At 48.0% G+C, this 18,441-nt stretch overlaps 1 protein-coding gene across 2 annotated transcripts in view; it reads right to left on the reverse strand.

Moving 5' to 3' along the window:
* The window catches only part of ABR (ABR activator of RhoGEF and GTPase), a 118,015-nt gene that overhangs the window by 76,079 nt on the left and 23,495 nt on the right, over positions 1–18,441 (reverse strand). The window lies entirely within an intron of this gene.

The raw sequence follows: 18,441 nt of genomic DNA on the forward strand, positions 1-18,441 counted from the left end.
CAACAGCTTTGTCGTGGAAGCAGTTCCGATATTATTATTATTATTATTATTATTATTATTATTATTATTATTATTATTATTATTATTTCAACAACAACACCCCTATCAATATTCTCTTTATTATTAATTATTGTTGTTACTACTTTGCAGTCACCTTACGGGGTCCTTGCTGCGAGATCACATTCACCCAGTGCTATACCAGCTGCACTGGCTCCCGGTGGAGTACAGGGTCAGGTTTAAGGTGCTGGTTTTAACCTTTAAAGCCCTATATAGCCTAGGACCCTCGTACCTATGGCACTGCCTCTCCTGGTATGTCCCACGGAGGACCTTACGGTCTTCAAACAAAAACATCTTGGAGGTCCCGGGCCACAGGGAGGTTAGGCTGGCCTCAACCAGAGCCAGGGCCTTTTCGGCTGTGGCCCCAATCTGGTGGAACGCTCTGTCACAAGAGACTAGGGCCCTGCGGGACTTGACATCTTTCCGCAGGGCCTGCAAGACAGAGCTGTTCCACCAGGCCTTTGGCCAGGGCACAGCCTGTCCCCCTCCTTTGGCAATCCTCACAGAACTCTAGCCCAATGGTTGCCATTATTCTGATTGGAATTAATTTTATAATGAAATGATTTTATAATGTTTTATAATTTTACTGTTGTTAGCCGCTCTGAGCCCGGCTTCGGCTGGGGAGGGCGGGATATAAATAAAATGTATTATTATTATTATTATTATTATTATTATTATTATTATTATACCATCCTTCATCCAAAGATCTCAGGGCATTTAGCAAGGTGAATTGTGGGAGTCGTAGTTCCAAACATCTGGAGGGCACCAGGTTGGTGTAGTAGTTAAGGGTGCCAGATGTTAAGATCCAGGGTTCAGATCCTGCCCCAGCTGCAAAGCTTTCTGGGTGAGAATGGGACCGGTCACAGTCTCTCAGGCCGACTATGAGAAGAAGGTGTTGGTCTAGATCGGCCACTGGCCTGATCCACCAGGCTCTTCTCGGATTCTTGCCTTTGACACTAGACGCAGAATTCAGCTTTCAGAGAATCTCGCTTTTGCTTTCAAGAGGCAAGTTACTAGTCCTCATGATTCTGTGAGAGCGGGATGCAGGACTAGATGGACCACTGGCCTCATCCACTCTTCTGATACTCTTGCCCATGCCAGAAGATGCGGGCGACTCTCCAGGTAACATACCAATTGACCCAGTTTACTGGGGTTGTAATATGAGAGTTTAGTGATGCTTCTGCACACTTCCAAGTTCCAGAAACTTGCAACATTCTGGGAGAGTCACGGAGCAACATGCAAATGTGTCAGTGTCGAACTGTGCTCTCTTTGTCTCCATCCTAGGGAAATTTGAGGGTTGAGGTTTGCATCCCAAATCCTCTTCCCCAGGGCAGAACAATGAAGGTGTCACAGCGGGGAAAGAAATAAACTGGAAATAACACACACACACCCCACCTACAGCAGCTCCCTTCTTCCCAGAAAACAATTAAGAGGCCGCAAAACGAAAATCCCCAAGAGAAAGAGGAACATTTTTGGCCGCCTCTTTTCAAAAGGAGACCAATGACAACAACAACATCACCCCTATCAGTATTCTCTTTATTATTAATTATTGTTGTTATTACTTTGCAGTCACTGTTTCAGAGCACTGGGGCAGATATCTTTTCAATTATCTCTAAGCTGACAGGGTTCCGGTAGCGTTATAGAAGGGCATAAATTTAGCAAGAGCAGCCGCACTTCATCATTTGACCTTTATTTCCGCCTGGATGCAAACTTTAATTTTTATGTGAGTTTGCTCTTTCAAACAATCCTTTCTCGTTATAAACAGGGGGAGCAGATTTTGCTGGGCTGCGCCTCTCATCACGCTGGTCGCTGGTGGAGAAGGAATCACAGAATTGCAGACATAGAAGCGATCCCAAGGGTCATCTATTCCAACCCAGGAATCTTTTGCCCAACGTGGCGCTTGAACCCACAACTCTGAGATTAACAGTCTCACGCTTTAGCGAGATGGGACTCTAACAACATCTGGAGGACCACAGCCTCCCCCCAGAGCAGCCTTTGCCCACCTGGCACCTTCGAGATGTTCCCAGACTACATCTCCCAGCAGCAAACACGGCCATGAGGACGGGAACTGTAGTTCGAAACATCTAGCGGCCATTCGGTTGCCTATCCCTGCCTGAAAGCTCCCATTCAAGCACAGTCTGTTGCCAGGATCATCTCCTAGGCTCTGCTGTGAAACCCACCCACCCCCCCAAAAAAACCCCACTCCCCCTGCCCTTCTGCTTTAGCGCCCGCCTCCCCATCCCGATCCCACGCAAGGCTCCTTCGCTAGCAGCTTGAGGCCTGTGCCGTCGCCATGGCAACCGCCTCCTACTGCATCCCACAGTGATGCAATTCCTGCAGCTGTAAAAGCCACTCAGGTGCCCCCACACGGATGAGGGTGGGACGATGCACCCTAATCAGCCTTTGTGGCGAAAGGGGTGGGGTGGGGCGCTAAGAGGGAACGCAAGGAGGGTCCCCCCCCCCAGTTCCTGGGGTGAGGCGGGTGGGCAGGAAGAAGATGTCCCCCTCTCCCTTTCCACCCAGAGAGGTTAGAGAATACTCCCGCCGGCTGAGGTAATGGAATGAGTTTTCAGGGCTGCCAGATCTACTGAGGTGGGTTGGTCTTTCTGCTTGATCCACCAACAGGGCTTGGGTGAGAAATAATAATAATAATAATTTATTATTTATACCTCACCCATCTGGCTGGGTTTCCCCAGCCACTCTGGGCGGCTTCCAACAAAACACTAAAATACAATAACCTATTAAACATTAAAAGCTTCCCTAAACAGGGCTGCCTTCAGATGTCTTCTAAAAGTCTGGTGGTTGTTGTTCTCTTTGACATCTGGTAGGAGGGCGTTCCACAGGGCGGGTGCCACCACCGAGAAGGCCCTCTGCCTGGTTGCCTGTAACATGGCTTCTCGCAGCGAAGGAACTGCCAGAAGGCCCTCAGTGCTGGACCTCACCGAATGAATACGCTCACCGAAGTGATTAAGGGATGTGGTGCCCGGGCATCTGTTCTCGGGGGCCAGAACAGGATGTAGCTCTCAGCTCCCCAGCCCCACACGAAGTCCAGTCGTGGTGAAAGGGTTATAGAGCATTAGACTAGGCCTTGGGAGAGACCAGGCTTCAAATCCCCGTTCAGCCTTGACGCTTCTGTGACTTGGGGAGCCAGTCACTGCCTTTCTCAGCATGTTCCTGTTTAAGAACAGCCTTTAATTCCGAACCATGAGGACTGGAATCTTGGTTTAATTCAGGGGACAGGTCTCAACCCAAGGACAGAGCAGCTGCTTTGTGTAGCTTCAATCACCGAAGACATTTCCAAGCAGGGCTGTGGGGAAAAGACTCCTGTCTGAAGCCCCAGAGAATCGCTGGCCCCTTTTTTGACTCTCTGAACCCCTGAAATCCTTTTCATTCCATCCAGCCCCTTTCTACGTGGGGAATCCCCCCAACATTTATTTCCCATTGGACTGTTTGATTCCCCCCCCCCCCAAAAAAAAATAACTAGCTTGCAAGCGTGCTTTCTCGATCTCGGTTTGCAAGCAGTGAGGTGAATGCCAGGACCTGTTAAGGGAACCTCGTCTAATCTTTCTTTTCCCCCTGCCGTTCAGAAGTCATTTTAAAACTTCAGCTGAGCAGTGAAAACGGAGGCGTCTCATGGTTCCCCACTGCTTTCGAACTCGGCTCTTTGCATTGCATGTTAATATGAAGAGGTGGTTTGTTGATCCGGCCCTGCATGACCCCCGCCCTTTCAGTAGCCTGGCACTGGGGAGTGTTTGTACCTGAACTCTGCAATTCTTTATTTTATTTTGGTTGGGGGGGGGGTGGAGTGTCAGATGACAGAAATGGCAAATGAGACCAAGACTGCTTAGCTGGGAGGGAACCTCAGCCGTGGTTTAAAATGCCTGGTGCGTACAAAGCCCTTAACTATTCTACAAGAACATAAGAAGATGATCAGGATCAGGCCAATGGCCCACCCAGTCCATCCTTCTGTTCTCACAGTGGCCTGTGGGAAACCCGCAAGCAGAATTCGAACACAAGACCGCTCTCCTCTCCAGGGGTTTCCAGCAACAGGAATTCAGAAGCACTGCTGCCTCTGACCGTGGCAGCAAGAACATAGCCATCATGAAGTATCGTAGAATTGCAGCGTCGGAAGGGACCCCAAGGGTCATCTAGTCCAACCCGCTGAAATGCGGGAACCATTTACCCGACATGGGGCTCAAACCCACAACCTGGCTGGCTGAGCTAGCCATCAATTGCCTTCTCCTCCCTGAATTGGCCCAATCCTTTTTGAAAGCTGTCTAGATTGGTGGCCATCCCTGCGCTCCCTAGCGAGTTCTACAGCTCCCTCGGTCCCAAACACGTGCACTCTTAACATGCTCAGTGGCACTCTACTCAAGGAGCTTGAAAACATTGACGCCAAGTGCTTTGTGCATGATGGCCTCGCCCATACGCAACGCCATTGCCTTGTTTTACTGCAGCCATTCTGCGCCCCGGCACTAATAATAATAATAATAATAATAATAATAATAATAATAATTTTATTTATAACCCACCCTTCCCAGCCAAGACCGGGCTCAGGACAGCTAACACCAAATATAAAAACAATTGATTGAAATACTGCTTAAAAAACAAGATTAAAACACAACATTAAAACATTAATAGGCAGCCTCATTTCAGTGGAAACTCAATCAAAAACTTTTTGGGGGATAAAAACGTCAAGTCTTCACCAAGGCTAATACAATTTGAGTAAGAGGAACTCCCTTTTCTTTTCCTTACCAGAAAAAAGGACTGCTGGCACCTTTAAAAAAAAGGGCTTGCAATTCTTAGAAAGAGCGCATGATAGATGCAGGTGGCCTCTGAGCTCTGGAACTGCCCTCGCCCAGACCCTTCCCACCTCACTTCCTCTGCCCTCATTGCCATGCTGGGAATGCCAAGCACCTGCCATCAATCCAGCCTTGCTCTGTCCTCTGACTCCCCCCGCACACACGCACCCGAAAGGCAGCCCGAGGCAACAGAACGGGGAGAGCAAAGTCAGAAGCAGGACCTGAATGCTAATGCCAGCACCAGAGGTCTCCTTGGCTCCGGGGTGGCTTTGTGAGTGAAGCGGCTGTCCTGAAACGGAGGCTGGAAACTGGGGCAGTCCTCTCCCACCCCACAGCACTGCATGCCATCTCCTGGCTTGCAGCAATGGGGAAGGGTGGGATTAGGGCTGCAAAGCCCATTGTCTCAAGGGCCGCATTGTCCTGCAGACAGTCTTCTGGGGGCCACTTGCAGGCCCAGAGGGGAAAGTAGAAGAAGCAAATGTTGTGACTCTTAGCTTTGAAAAGCAGGCCACAGTTCAACCACAGCCAAGTCAAAGGGCTCTGTCTTTACATATATATGAGGGTGAAAGAGGAGAGCGCAAAATATGGTTTGAAGCTCAACATCAAAAAAATGAAGATCATGGCCACTGGCCCCATCACCTCCTGGCAAATAGAAGGGGAAGAAATGGAGGCAGTGAGAGATTTTATTTTCTTGGGCTCCATGATCACTGCAGATGGTGACAGCAGCCACAAAATTAAAAGACGCCTGCTTCTTGGGAGAAAAGCAATGACAAACCTAGACAGCATCTTAAAAAGCAGAGACATCACCTTGCCAACAAAGGTCCGTATAGTAAAAGCTGGACCATCAAGAAGGCTGATCGCCGAAGAATGGATGCTTTTGAATTATGGTGCTGGAGGAGACTCTTGAGAGTCCCATGGACTGCAAGAAGATCAAACCTATCCATCCTGAAGGAAATCAGGCCTGAGTGCTCACTGGAAGGACAGATCGTGAAGCTGAGGCTCCAATACTTTGACCACCTCGTGAGAAGAGAAGACTCCCTGGAAAAGACCCTGATGTTGGGAAAGATGGAGGGCACAAGGAGAAGGGGACGACAGAGGATGAGATGGTTGGATACTGTTCTCGAAGCTACCAGCATGAGTTTGACCAAACTGCGGGAGGCAGTGGGAGACAGGAGTGCCTGGCCTGCTCTGGTCCAGGGGGTCACGAAGAGGCGGACACGACTAAATGACTAAACACCAACAACAAAAACCTTTCTTCATGCAGGGAAGCAAGGAGGCAGGGTCAGAGTTCAAGGGCAGACTTTTACAGCCGGGCAAGAACACTCAAGTGCAAATCAGTGCAGTGTGTGGCTTGGGGAGAGTGTCCTGAGGGCCACCCAGAGAGGTATTGGGGTCCACTTTCAGCCCTTTCCCACCCCACCCTAAGCTTTCCCAATCCCAGCTTTGACGGTGCTAGTAACAAGGTGCCCCCTGATTGAAACAGGCAGATTAATTTATTTTTTTAATGGCATCCGTCTGTCTTGAGCGACAATGGAGTGAACCTCTGGGGGTGAAGTCAAATTGTGACCTCCCTGAGCCACTATTAATGCAAGCCACGCAGCCGCTTCCCCCACAGGATGGCACAGCCAAACAGTTTTCAGGTTTTGGGTGTGCAGAGCGTACTTGGCACACCCTCCGCCTGGCATCTTTCGCACACCGAAAGCCCAATTTTTTTCGCCTGCCAGGAACATTTATAATTCACATTCGCTTCCCCTCGTACTTCCCGCCAGGCTATCTTTGCCACAGCCAGGAGCCAAGCTGGGCGTAGGATTCGGAGTGGCAATTCCTGAACTGCGTCCCAGACAGAGAGAGAAAGAAATCATTTAAAGAAACGAGAAACGGAGGACACCCAGAACACAAAACCCAAGTCATGTCCCTGCCTTGGCATGCTCTAGATCAGGAGCTCTGGGAGGGTGGGTGACCATTATTAACCCCCACCCAATTCCACCAGCCCCTTCCACAGCGCCTCCTTTCTCTTCCCCCTCTCGCCAGAGGTCTAGACCCCCCTCTCACAGAAAAAAGGCCTTCCCTTACCCCCCCACCAGTCATTTTCTACAGACAGGAGTCCCCCCCTCTTTTTTCGCTTGTACCCTCCTCTTTCCCCTGCCCCTGCCTTTAGAACCTTGGGAAACAGCCACTGAAAACAGCGTGACGACAGACTTGTGCTAATATAGTATAGGGAGAAAGAGATTGTGCTTGAAATGTGGTCTAAAAAGGTAAAGGTAAGGGGACCCCTGACCGTTAGGTCCAGTCGCAGACTACTCTGGGGTTACTTTACCTTCAGGCCCCACCCACCGCTGGGATAAGGCATCTCAGGAGCCTGAGGGGAACTTTGTGGGGGCCATGTGCCAGTGGTGGGTGGGGCTAAAATGGGGAAAAGCATGTGACTCCCAACTTGAATGGATATCTGGATGCTTTAGCTGAGATTCCTGCATTGCAGGGGGGGTTGGACTAGATGACCCCTGGGTCCCTTCGAACTCTAAAATTCTGCTACAGTGGTACCTCTGGTTGTGAACGGGATCCGTTCCGGAGGCCGTTTGCAACATGAAAAGAGCGCAACCCGCAGCGGAGTGTCTGCACACATGTGGGTTGCGATTCACCACCACTGCGCATGCGCGTGACATCATTTTGCACTTCTGCGCATGTGCGAGCGGCGAAACCCGGAAGTAACCCTTTCCGGTACTTCCGGGTTGCCGCGGGACGTAACCTGAAAGAACGTAACATGAAGCAGACGTAACATGAGGTATGACTGTATTCTATGATTCAGTGGTACCTCTAGTTACAAACTTAATTCGTTCAGGAGGTTCGTTCTTAACCTGAAAATGTTCTTAACTAGAGGCGTGCTTTTGCTAATGGGGCCTCTTGCTGCCACTGCGCCACCGGCACACAATTTCCATTCTCATCCTGGGGCAAAGTTCTCAACTCGAGGTAACTCTTCCAGGTTAGCGGAGTTTGTAACCTGAAGCGTTTGTAACCTGAGGGAGACGCTTGTAACTGGAGGTACCACTGTACCTTTGTACTGGATGCCTCCCAACATTATTATTTTTTTGGAGGGGAGATTCATTTTAACCATCAGAAATTCAGAAAGCTTTGAACCCCACCCCACCCCGAACAAGCTACAGTAGAGAGGGGGAAACCCCAAGAATAAACAGAATTAAAACCTGGAATGCTCAGGTGAGGTCACTGAAATATCAGGCCAGCGACTGCCTCCTCGGCCTGGTCTACCTCACAGGGTCGTCGTGAGGCTGGAACTGGAGGGCAGAACCCCTCTAGGCTGACCTGAGCATTTTGTAGAAGAGGTGGGATTTTAAAATAAAATAACCAGGGAATTAACGAGAGCATCATAAGCTGGAGAGAGAAATTCCCTGCAAAAGGAGGGGGAGGCAGGAGAAATATCCCACGCTCATTAGAGTATAAAAAAAATCAGGTTTTATTACTAATGAGTGTTAACTGGTAGCGGCGGCGGCAGCAGAAGCAGCACACTCAATTGGCCACGAATATTGTTTTGTGCAAACAGATGGAATTAAGAGCATCAGGTTCTGGCAGGGGAACCTTTGGAGGAACCTCAAAGAGCAGGAAAATGGGCAGCAGTGGAGACCCAGCAAGTTGCAGGGAGGTAAGAAACAGGAGAATTGCTATACAGGGATTGGATCCCAAAATGTTTTTGTTTTTTTGCTGGGGAGCGGAGTTTTCTACAGTTAAGAAGACCTGGTTTTGTGAGTGTGTGCATTGTGTTTTCTGATGAATACAAAACAGAGGCAACAGTTATAACAGCAGGTGGAAATTAAAAGATGAAAAATGAAACCATAAACTAGAAATAGGTACATAAAAGAACAAAATCCAAGAGTAAAGACTATCTGATTATTTAGGATAGTTCCAGATTTGCCAGGCTTGCAAGGAGGGCTGTCTTGAAAATTATGGTTCTGCTGCAGGTTCTCTACACAAATCATATAGAAAATGTCTGGAGGTCTCAGTCCCTGCTGAAATCTCAAATCCTGCATAATTACAGCTATATTCCAGAGTGGTACCAAACCTCCAACGTGAAGATTTTAGGATGTTTTGCAATTAAGAAGGGTTGGAGTATCAAAGGGTTAAAGCAAGTTTTTAAGTTTAGGGGGGGGGGAGTGTTTCTCCCAGTCAGTAGGCAGATGTATTTGAAACTGGTTTTATATATGCAAATGTTTTACTTATTTATTTTAGCCTACCTATCTGTTTTAATTCTTTCCATATGAACTTATCCAGATCCTGAGATCATCTTCTGAGCCCTTCTTTGTGTTACTCCTCCATGTGAGGTTGGGGGGGGGGGACACAAGAACGGGGCCTTTTCTGCAGTGGCTCCCCATTTGTGGAATGTTCTCCCCAGGGAGGCTCGTCTGGCGCCTTCATTATACACCTTTAGGTGCCAGGCAAAAAATCTTCCTCCTTAACCAGGCCTTCGGCTGATTGACATCCTATGCTCTTTTAAACCGTATTGGGGGGTTATTGGGTTGCTTTGCTTTTTTAATTTATTTTGTGTTTTTATTTTGTGATTTTATGTTGTAACCGCCCTGAAACCTGTGGGTATATGATGGTATACAAATTTAATAAAGAATAATAATGGCATATAAATATATATGCAGTTGAGAACGTATTTCCCCTTTTTGCATATGCGTGCAATTGTTCTGCATGTGAGTCTTTTAAAAAAAACAAAACAGTACTGTGAAATCACATTAAGCAGAAAGCAATTTGTAAATGAAATGAAACAGTAATAATAATAGTGGTTCATACGTGAAATGAAGCAATAGTAATAATAATAATTAAAATGATTAATTAAAACTAAAAGGAGTCACAATAAGAGATTTATTAAACTGATGGACTTTGCAGAACTGGCAAAACTGACGGGAAGAATCCGGAACCAGCAAGACCAAGCATCCCAAAACCCAGCCAGATGGGTGGTTGTTATTATTATTATTATTATTATTATTATTATTATTCCAAAAGGACTGGAATAAATTTATATTATGTTTGAAAGACAACTGTAAGCAATTAACATCAGTAGCAGGGTTATCTGAAGATTTGTAAGATGAAATTGCTACCTATTCAGGTTGAGTAATACAGTGGTACCTCGCAAGACGAATGCCTCGCAAGACGGAAAACTCGCAAGACGAAAGGGTTTTTGGTTTTTTGAGCTGCTTCGCAAGACGATTTTCCCTATGGGCTTGCTTCGCAAGACGGAAACGTCTTGCAAGTTTGTTTCCTTTTTCTTAACACCGTTAATACAGTTGCGACTTGACTTCGAGGAGCAACTCATAGAACGCGGTGTGGTAGCCTTTTTGGAGGTTTTTAAAGACTTTGGTGATTTTTGAAGCTTTTCCAAAACTTTCCCGACACCGTGCTTCGCAAGACGAAAAAAATCGCAAGACGACAAAACTCGCAGAACGAATTAATTTCATCTTGCGAGGCACCACTGTATAATATTTTGTTGTTGTTGTTGTTGTTGTTTAGTCGTGTCCGACTCTTCGTGACCCCATGGACCAGAGCACACCAGGCACTCCTAAAATAATATTTTAGGTAATGATATAACAAGGATAGGAAACGAAGCGAAATGTAAAGATGTAAAGTTTAATTTTGTAAACCATCGGACAGGAGGGAGGGAAGTCATTAGGCTCAGTTTAGCCAAAGATATAAAATAAGAGGTTATGATGTTACGTAACGTGATCATATGTAAAACCAATAAAAATTATTTTTTTAAAAAAAGAGATTTATAAAATGATAAACAGTGTTATCTTCCTATATACATAAACATGTAAGGCTGTGGTCACGTTTGCTAAACCACTGTATGAAGCGGCTTTTAAAAGGGGGTGCATGCTTTAAAATGGCAATGCTTGCAGGTGTACACTCCAGCACGCATTGGCCGAGATCCGCCTCTCTCCTCCTGCGCTCTGAAAGGCACCTCTTCCCCCTCCTCGTCTCCCCACAAATGCTGGCTGGATTTCTTCCCCTGCCAGCCGGGTTTCCAAGCTCAAACCCATCTTGTTCAAAACCTCCAGGGAACTAGGGAAGAAATGGGAGGTTTTCTTTTGAAACAGAGCACAAGAGGATGGAACATGCCAGCGAGCAACAGCTCCCAGCGCACATCCGCCCAGTGGAGAAGACCGTTCCCAAAGGTTCCTGGGCCGAGGACGGCTCCACGGCAACCGGTGCGGCCCTAAGAGGATGAGAATGGCGCTGCCCAAGGGACCCAGAGGAGCAGCACAGGCGGGCAGAGACCGGGGCGAGCGGGAAATCAGAGGCGCGTGAAGGGAAGGAGAGCCCAACAGGGACCTGAGCGCAACAGCAGCAGCGCATGCTCTCCCCCCTTGCGCTTCCCCAGCAACTGGTATCCCGAGGCACTTACTGCCTCCGACAGAGGAGACAGAACATATTTCTTCATGACATTTGCAGCCATCATTCTCCTCCTCCCCATTTCACCCTCACAACAACCCCGTGAGGCAGGTTAGTTAGGCTGAGGGCAAGTGACCGTCACAGCCAGCGAGCTTCACGGCTTGGGTGGGGATTTGAACCCAGGTCTCACCCGGCGCTGTAACCACTTGGCCACACTGCCCAGCAGCCATGGACAGCCTTGCCCTCCTCCGTGAGTTTGTCCCATCCTCTCTCAAAGCCGCCCTGGTTGGTGGCCTCCCTCGTGGGAGCATATAGGCCACAGAACTCCTGAAGGTTAGGAAGGGTCTCAGAAAAGGGGGAGAGCCTCTGTCCACCCGCCATTTTGGAGAGACTCCCATCATTTGTGACCATCAGCCATGGTAACTTCTGGGAGTCTGAAAGACCATAGGATTTCTCCCTTCCTGATGTGGGAAGAGGCATCCCAGCCCCCTCAGGAGGGAATGCCTCCATAGGCGCCGACTCCATGGGGCTTGAGGGGGCCCGAGCCCCCTCAAAAATTCGTTTGGGGGGGCTCCGCCCCCCCAATAATCTCCGGCGCCCCTCCAGCAGAGCGCCATCGCCGCCCCTCCCCCAGCCCAAAATGCACAGGGAGGGGCGGGCTGCATGCCTCCTGCCCTCCCTCCCGAGCAAAAGCTCCACCCAATTTCCTTTGGAGCTGATTAATAGGCGCAGCACGCTCTCCCCTATTCGCTCACGAGGAGGCGGCGCCACTTTATTTGCATATTCATGAGCTTATTTATTATTCATGAGCTTTCCCGGGCCCCCCCAATATTTTTTATAAGTCCGCGTCCCTGAATGCCTCTTCTAGAGGCATTCCCTTCTGAGAATGGTGCCCTTCTGCTCAGTCAGTAGAGCATGAGACTCTTAATCTCAAGGTTGTGGGTTCGAGTCCCGCATTGAGCAAAAAGATTCCTGTATTGCAGGGGGTTGGACTAGATGGTCCTCATGGTCCCCCCCAATTCTATAGGTCTATGATCTATAGAGGGACGCGGGTGGCGCTGTGAGTAAAACCTCAGTGCCTAGGACCTGCCAATTGTATGGTCGGCGGTTCGAATCCCCGCGGCGGGGTGAGCTCTTTCGATCCCAGCTCCTGCCCCCCTAGCAGTTCGAAAGCACCCCGAAGTGCAAGTAGATAAATAGGTACCGCTTTATAGCGGGAAGGTAAACGGTGTTTCCGTGTGCTGCGCTGGTGCTGGCTCGCCAGAGCAGCAATGTCACGCTGGCCACGTGACCTGGAAGTGTCTCCAGACAGCGCTGGCTCCCGGCCTCTTAAGTGAGATGGGCGCACAACCCTAGAGTCGGACACGACTGGCCCTTACGGGCAGGGGTACCTTTACCTTTACCTTTATGATCTATAGGGGTAAGGAGCTGCAGCCTCCTCTCTGATGTCATCGGACTCCAACGCCCATCATTCCTGACCATTGACCATGCTGGCAACCGAGGCTGATGGGAGTCGGTGTCCAAGAAGGAACAAGCACGAGGCATTCATTACCTACCTCATACATTTGAAACTTGTTCCCACCGCTCTGAACTGTCATGGCTTCCCCCAAAGGATCCTGGGAACTGTAGTTTGTTGAGGGTGATGAGTGGTCCCTATTTCCCCCTACAGTTCCCAGAATTCCCTGGGAGAGAGGTTGACTGTTAAATCGCTCTGGGAATTGTAGCTCTGTGAGGAGAATAGGGGCCCCCTAGCAACTGTCAGCACCCTTCACAAACTACAGCTCCCAGGATTCTTAGGGGGAAGCCATAACTGTTCAAAGTGGCATGATACAGTTTTAAACGCATAGGGCAGACGGGCCCCACATCCAAGCAATGTGATACCCATCAGCTGTCAAGCACTAGCACAGACTATTTCTTATTTATTACACTCCATCCAACTGCTATTCCCAAGTGGTCTCTCATCCAGCCGCAAACCAGACCTCAACTTGCTTAGCTTCACTACGGCGGCTGTGTCACAGACCTCCGAGCCACTGCCTGCTCTCGACAACTGTCAAGTTCTGAAAAGCTCTGAATATTCACTGGGCATTTGACATCCCATCATGGGATAACGTGGGTGAATATTCTAGGGAGAAGGCTTTCTGGAAGTTAAACTTGCCTCGAAACCAGGTTAAGAAGAATGCTTATCCTTCAGCACATCCACACAAGCAATATCTGTATTCATTTATGCATACAAAAAAAGAGAAAAGCATGTGTTATGTTGGTCACAGGCCATTTGATGGCCACAAATCAGGGGTTTTTGCTCCCCATAACTCCACCACACTGCTGCTTTTTCTGATGCACATTTTTTAAAGGTACCAGTCCTCATTATGACAGCAAAATGCTTAAAAGAAAAGGGAATCTGCCACTGAAGGCGTTTCTTGATGATGGAGTTAATACTTAGCAGGATCAGCCAATATGATACCAGACAAATATTTTGGACTACAACTCCCATCGTCCCCGGCTACTCGCCATCCTGGTTGGAGCTGGTGGGAGTTGTAGTGCACAGAAGCTGGAGAGCATCGCTCTGCCTAGCCCTGCTACAGGGTGCACAAAGCACATCACAGATATATAAAGGTAGGCTGGTGGGGGGTTTTACCGGCATATGGCAGAAAAAGGGCAGAGAGGGAGGTCCGCTCAAGGTCAATCGGTGAGGTCAAGCCAGAGGCAGAATGTGCCACCACCCTAAGATCTGTGGTTGAAGGGCAGTACAGTGGTACCTCAGGTTAAGTACTTAATTCGTTCCGGAGGTTCGTTCTTAACCTGAAACTGTTCTTAACCTGAAGCACCACTTTAGCTAATGGGGCCTGCTGCTGCTGCCACGCCACCTCGCGATTTCTATTCTCATCCTGAAGCAAAGTTCTTAACCTGAAGCACTATTTCTGGGTTAGCGGAGTCTGTAACCTGAAGCGTATGTAACCTGAAGCATATGTAACCTGAGGTGCCACTGTATAAAAATTTAATTAAATAATAATAAATTTGAGAGCAGTGGAAAACATTGCTTACCCATCTCTTCCTTGTTTCAGGGAAACGGTTCCTTATTTTGTACCACTGAGTACTAAACCGTATTAAATAAGGAACTGTTCCTTAAAGTCACCATTGGGGAAGAGTTGTGCAGGACTCTACATGCTCCCGCATGGCCCATGCGCAACGATGATGGGAGCTGTATTCCACAAGAGTTAGTGATGCTCAACCAATTTAGTGGTTTAGACAAATTCGTGGAGCTAGATAAAGCCATGGTCCATCTCCACCGGTCAGTGCCTGATCTTTGCAGCCAAGCTCTTCTAACGCCCACTGCCCTCACTCACCACAGGACTTCACTTGCCATCAGTGGTGGCAGTACATAGTCAAATCCTGCACTGGGTTAGCCACCGTGAGAACAGGATGCTGGGCTAGACCTGATCCAGCACCCAGGCTTTTCTGCCCTTCTTGATTTCTGGAGGGCCACCAGCTCCTCATCCCTCCTTAAAACACAACGTCAGATCTACAGGGAGAAGCAACAGACCTCACACTCCTCCCTCCGATTTCCTTCCACATCGATATCCATTCCCTGCCACTCCAAAGCAACAGCAAAAAAGCAAATCCCCGCTTAAAAAACCTCTCTAATGTCCTGTTTCGTAACAAGCAGGGAGGCTGAAGTTGCCACCAGCCAAGTCAAACGTTAAAACAACGGATTGTCAGGAGTAACTGCCGTCGAAAACAGGACAGGCGCTTCAGCCAGACCAGTGGGTCTGGGGTGAGGGTGAAGAGCATGAACTCTGAGCCAGGAAGAGACACACCTGCTTGGATGCCCATCAGAGGCCCTTCCTCCAAGTACCTCCCACAGGAGATGTTGCCGGTGTTTGTGTGTGTGTCAGAGCACAACAAGATAGAGGGCCTCTTCTGTGGTTCATTTGTGGTCTAAAAGGTGGCAGGAATTATTCTTTTTGCTATTATCGGAACCACAGAACTGTAGCGTTGGGACGGACATCCAGTCTAACCTGCTGCAAGCAACAAATATTATTATTTACTACTCGCCCTCAGCCTAAGTTTCCAGCTATGGCTTTCATACTATTACTCCGGCATGGGCCCCATCTGCACTTTGAATAGTCCCCGTTTTCCCCAAAGAATCCTGGGAGCTGTAGCTTGTTTGGGGTGCCCAGAGTTGGTAGGAGACCCCTATACTCCTCCCAGAACTACAATTCCCAAAATGTCTTTTATTTATACCTAAAAGTATCTCTCTCTACAGTTTTTAAGCGCCAATATGAACAACACCTGTATGCAAAACACACACAAACACCTCTCCACCCTCCCGGCCTGGGAAAAGCTCTCCTGTGAGTCAATGGCAAGGGAAGAATTTAAAAATCGGGCCTCCCACATGCCAGTCTGTCAATGAAACCGCAGGGAAAGATGCAGCTGTTTGAATCTCCTGACCTGAAACTCCTGTTTCTAATTGCTGTTTTGACCGGTTTTATTTGTTGTGCTGTGTGCGTGTTTATTCCACACTTTAATTGTGGATACTTTAAAAAAAATGTTTGGTGGAATTGCTTTATGGTGGGTGTTTATATCTCAATTTTGCAGTCACTTTTATACTTGTAAACGGCTTAGAAGCTACCTAACTGATTGGCTGCATTTCTGTCCTAGGCCAGAGTCAGGCATCTCGATAGTGCGGTGCAAACAGTTTATCGGACCAGGATTAAGCCTTGTTCCCGTGTGCTTTCTCCTCTACCCCACTTCTGATTTTAGCGCAGATATCTTCCAGTTCCATGTAAGGTCTGAACCAGAAAACTGGTTTAGCTTAAGCCAAGATAGGTGCCATTAAAGCTTGGGAAGAGAAGATTGCAACTGGCCATTAAATATAAATTTGATTGTCAAGACAGAATCCTCCTTCTCTTTCATCTCTTAGGTGCCTGCAGTGCTAAATTCTGTGGTATAGAAACACTTTTATGAACATGGATCGCTCTCCCCAGGGAAGCCCATCTGGTGCCTTCGTTGCATATCTTTAGACACCGGGCAAAAACATTCCTCTTCTCCCAGGCCTTAGTTTCATTAGCCAATCTATGGCCTTTTAAACTGTGAGCGTCTGGGTGGGGATATCGTTTTTATTTATATACTGTTAACCACCCTGTGATCTTCAGATGAAGAGCAGTATAGAAATACTATTATTAAATTATAATTAAATTAATAATAATGAAGGTGAATGGTGGGAGGTTCAGCACTGAGAAAAGGAAGGATTTAGCACTGATCTGAACTGTGGAACTCACTGCCACAGGAAACAGTGTTGGCCACCAGCTTTAAGGAGGAGTAGACAGACTCTTGATCTCAGGGCAAAGAGATTTCTGCATTGCAAGGGGGTTGGAGTAGATGGGCCTTGTAGTCAAGTACAACAAAGCATGCGTGAAATAGGAGATACATATATAAATATATGCTTAACAGCACAGAAGAATAACCACTCAAAGAACTTCGGTTACTTGGGCAACAGAGAAGCTGAGTTAATGAAGCAGAGGAGAGGAGCCTGCTTTTAAAATGTTGTTGTTGTTGTTGATTTCATTTTGTGTTTCATTAAAAATGTAGACGGCTCCCTTAACCCTTAAAACCAGCAAGACTTTTATCACACCTGAGACTTCCCAAACGCCAAAGCACAACGCGAACCCAAAATGTCTGAGCATAATGTAGATTTGCACATTTATAAAACACTCTGCTGGAGCCAGGTCTGTTTTCCAAACCCTTATTATCAACCACAATTCTGAATTTTCAGGGGTGGGGAAGAGACTGAGGTCCAGTTCAATGGGGAAGAAAGAGGTTTGGTTTTGAGCATCACATCAGCTCCACCATCCTAAATCTTTCTGCTTTAATCACAAGCCCTTGAGCCTGGGGAAGAAAGGCACTTTGCATATGTCCAGAGGAACTATTTCTATTACAAACCTGCCAATTTATTTATTTTTTAAATTACATTTGTTACATTATCATCCCAGCCTCCCTCCAAGAAAGCTGCAGTGGTATATACTGTACTCTCTCTCATCCTAACCTGTCGTACAACCACCCTGCAAGGTAGACTAAGCTGATAAACTGCCCCAAAGGCACACTAAGTGAGATTCAACAGCTGAGCTGGGATTCGAACCTGGATCTCTGCCCTGTCCTACCTCAAGAAACTTAACTATCACACTGGCTCTTGGGAAGATGTCTTGGATTAGCATGGCGGCTAATTTCCTAACAGGGAGCCCCCGCCAATCAAATCTTTCCTCTGGCATGAATTCCGTCCGTATTGAATTGGCCTCAGTCTCCTCATCTGCAGTATGGGGGATAATACTACTCTAACCTACCTGGCAGGTTTGTTGTGAAAGGGTGGCACACTTTTGAATGCCTAGGGGCCGCTATATAAACCCTGTTATTGATAAGATTTCTGAAAAGTCTCAAGGATCAGAATTCATCTCACGTCTGGCTTCTGGCGTCGCCTGCCCTGCTCTGCCAGCTGGCTCTGCACCCAAAAAAATGCTTCAGACCCCCCAAAATGTGGTTTTGGGGGAAACAGAGGATGTTCCAAGGCTGAAACCCCAAAAGCAAGGAGGGAAAGATGGAGGCTGGATGCAGGGAGCCAGGAAGAGAAAGTCAAGCTCAGTTGTGTAAGCAGATCACACCTGCTGTGCTGATCTCGCCTGCTCACCAACACCCCCCCCCCCTTTCCAAATTTCTTTACATCACAGTCCGGGGCAGGCAGAGGGGTCCCCAAGGAAGTTGGGGGGAGGTTAGGGGAACGAAAAGGCCAAGCAGCTCAAACGAGGGTGTCAGAAGTGTGAAGCAAACTCACAAGGGGGATGTTGGTGTAAAATCAAGCTGCATTTTAAGGGGGCATTAATTTCAGAGAGATTCAACTGGAAGTAAAACCCACAGGTTTTTCTCTTTTTTTGGGGGGGGGATCTCAGTGGATGGTCACCCCACCCCAATTTTGCATCCTCTTTCTCCTTTTCCCTCCCTCCTTTGCCACATCAGGGTATCAACAGCCCTGGCGGGTTTATGTAACCCGCTCCAGACTTGCCAAAGCAGGTATTTTACGAGGCCAGACACGGCGCATGCAAATCAGAAATGTTGGGTAGCAAAATGGGGTGGGGGGGGGGGAGATGAGGGAGGGCAATGGTTTTGCTGGTGTGCACACACAGTCTCCCAC

This window comes from Podarcis muralis, chromosome 15 (genome assembly GCF_964188315.1).
Source record: "Podarcis muralis chromosome 15, rPodMur119.hap1.1, whole genome shotgun sequence".
Lineage (NCBI taxonomy): Eukaryota > Metazoa > Chordata > Lepidosauria > Squamata > Lacertidae > Podarcis > Podarcis muralis.